Source organism: Sebastes umbrosus, chromosome 21 (assembly GCF_015220745.1).
Source record: "Sebastes umbrosus isolate fSebUmb1 chromosome 21, fSebUmb1.pri, whole genome shotgun sequence".
Classification (NCBI taxonomy): domain Eukaryota; kingdom Metazoa; phylum Chordata; class Actinopteri; order Perciformes; family Sebastidae; genus Sebastes; species Sebastes umbrosus.
The window spans coordinates 20,205,745-20,208,409 of record NC_051289.1 but is presented as its reverse complement, the minus strand read 5'-3'; the positions used below and the strand labels follow the sequence as shown (position 1 = coordinate 20,208,409).

At 42.1% G+C, this 2,665-nt stretch overlaps 1 long non-coding RNA gene across 1 annotated transcript; it reads right to left on the bottom strand.

The window, feature by feature from the left end:
- Nucleotides 1-374: 374 nt before the first annotated feature.
- On the bottom strand, nt 375-2,368 carry LOC119480710. Its single transcript, XR_005204988.1, has 3 exons — nt 2,318-2,368; nt 2,065-2,200; nt 375-483 (listed from the first exon to the last, which is right to left on the bottom strand). It is a non-coding gene; the product is annotated as an uncharacterized LOC119480710 (long non-coding RNA).
- Nucleotides 2,369-2,665: the final 297 nt, after the last annotated feature.

Here is a 2,665-nt window from a genome sequence, read left to right as displayed (position 1 = left end):
ACCGTCTATTTCTGCACCATGCGAAGTGTAAAGCTGTCTACAAGGTGAAAATCTGTCTCAGACATAACTGGAGGTGACATCTACTCCTCCAAGACCTTTGCATAGCATGACAAGACTCTTTCAACACTTGATGTACACACCTCAGGCCCTTTAACCCTGAGGAGTCTAATTAGCCTTCACACACTATAGCTCTTCCTGTCTGCAGTCACATTCTCAGCTGTTGTATGAAGAATTGGCCTCTGGCATCGTCTTGTTCTCCTGTCGTACTTTGTCTCAGCCATCTGATGTGTTCATCTAGCAACCTTTCAGCAACAAAAAAACACACCTTGTGTGATTGATTAAATGATTTATTAGACAACCTGAAGAGCGATACATGTTGATTGGTTGAAACTGGAAGTAGAGAGGGTGATGTTGGACAGCTGGGAGCTCCAAGCTGGAGTCTGCAGGGGCATTTATTGTTCCTCTCTGTCCCCCCATGGGTTCCTGAAAATAGTGGATTAAAGAGAGGTGCATCATGGGAGGGGAAACCAGTAGAGTTGATGAGGATGAAGGTTGGAGGTAAACAGGTGTTTAGCAGGTATAATACAATGTTCACCATCTTCGTTAAGCGAGTGAATATGCTAAGGTAGCCTGGTGGAAAATATGATATTTACATATTGGCACTGTGCTTTTTGGAGTATCCCCAAATTGAGTGGTGCTCCAGAGGAAGTAAACGGGATGTGAAGAGTAAAACAAGGCCTATGGAAAGGAGGCTGGGTCACGGGAGGACATGGGTCTTGGGGTATGGGGTATAACACATGTGCAGTGTAACTGAAGTTGCGGTCATGCGTTGCGATTGGCTCAATTTCGGCGAGTGCAGGCCAGATTTTACTGCGCATGTGTTGTAACCCCAAAGATATGACGCGTTGACCCAGCCTCCTTTCCATAGGCCTTGGAGTAAAACAGGAAGTGACCTGACCTGTGGTCCTGCTGGGCGTTTGTTGTTTTCCGTGTGGGTAAATATGTTTAAAATGTTATTTCTATTCTAAAAGGAGTCAGGAAATGTAATGTTTGCAGCTGAACCTGGCAATGGAGATTTAGTTGGTGTGATGTTTACAGATTTTATCCACAGTATTAGGGCCACATTTGAGGAAAAAAAAAAAAAATCTGAGATTTCGAGAAATAAAGTCCTAATATTACAAGAAAAAAAGTCATAATATTATGAGAATAAAATCAGACGTTTACGTGAAAAAAGTCGTAATATTATGAGAATAAAGTCATAATATTATAAAGTAGTGATTTTACGTGTTATTTTAGAGGAGAAATAGAGCAGCGTACTGTCTGTGTGAAACTGAGAAACGTGGAGCATTTTGTGAAGTTATACTTTAGTTTAGGTTTCACAAATAACAAAATACTTCATCTTTTGGCACATCTGCGCCACATTATCATCAGTATCAGGACCTTGAAAAGATTGTGCAAGAAACTGCATTTATTCTGAAGAAAGAACCACACAGACCTGATGGGGAAATTGCCTATTTTGTGGAGTAGGAAATTACTTTTTTTCTCGTAAAGTTATGACTTTATTTTCCTAATACTATGACTATATTCTCGAAATTTCTGATTTTTTTCCCCTCAATGTGGCCCTAATACTCGGCAAAATCATAGCCCTCTGTACAAAATGTCACGGCAATCCATCCAATAGTTGTTGAGATGTTTCAGTCTGGCATCCTAGAGCCACCCTAGTAGCACGGCTACAAAAAAAAATTTACTCATTCATTCAAATCGCACAAGATATTTCAAGCTGGCTTCGGAATTGTAACAAGCAGTCGTGATGTAAATAACAAGGTGCTGAGTTCAGCGCTGCAGGTCTTGAATTTAGTATTAGCACGTAAAGGTTAAGAGAGCTGTCAGGTGCTTCAGCGAGAGTGCCCCGTCTCTCCGTGAGGTGATAATAACGTGGTCTTATGTGACTGGAGAAAGTATGTCGACCTATATGCCATCTTGTCCTCTCACAGCTCCACGCCTCATTTTTAGAGTGCCGCTCTAACCTTGAGAGCATTGTTTTGCTACCAGGGTGGAACATACCAATCTGTGTTGAAAGTCTCATTCTCAGCTGTCTTGCACGTGTCATTACGTCTCTCCTGCTGCGGTGCTTTGTCTGCTCACAAAGACAGACGACTAACTGACACCAAACCGCCACTTCTGACAGACTGAGAGATGTCTGGAATGTAAAAGTATAAATTATCAGAAGGTGTGAAGCACATTTCCTGTCACACTTTCTGTACCAATATTACTGAATATTTGTTCAAATGGGGAAGGCTACCAATGAAATACTTACTGAAGTCTTGCATTGAAAATGTCACTTAAAGGTACAGTGTGTAGGATTTGGCAACATCTAGTGGTGTGGTTGCAGATTGCAAGACTGCGTTAACGCAAGCCGCCAAGTGCAAAACCATGGTAACGCCTATCATAATAATAATAACACCATAATAACACTACTTTAGGAGCAACAGAAGTCAGACAGCGGCTGGTGGTACCACGGTTTTGCACTCTGCGGCTCACGTTACCGCAGTTTCACAAGCGTGTCAGAGAACTCCATTTTTTTGGTCTGTCCGTTCTTCTTAGCAGAAGTCCTGCTGTTCAGAAGGTGCAGCAGTTTAACCAAAAGCATCCCCTCACCAGCCCA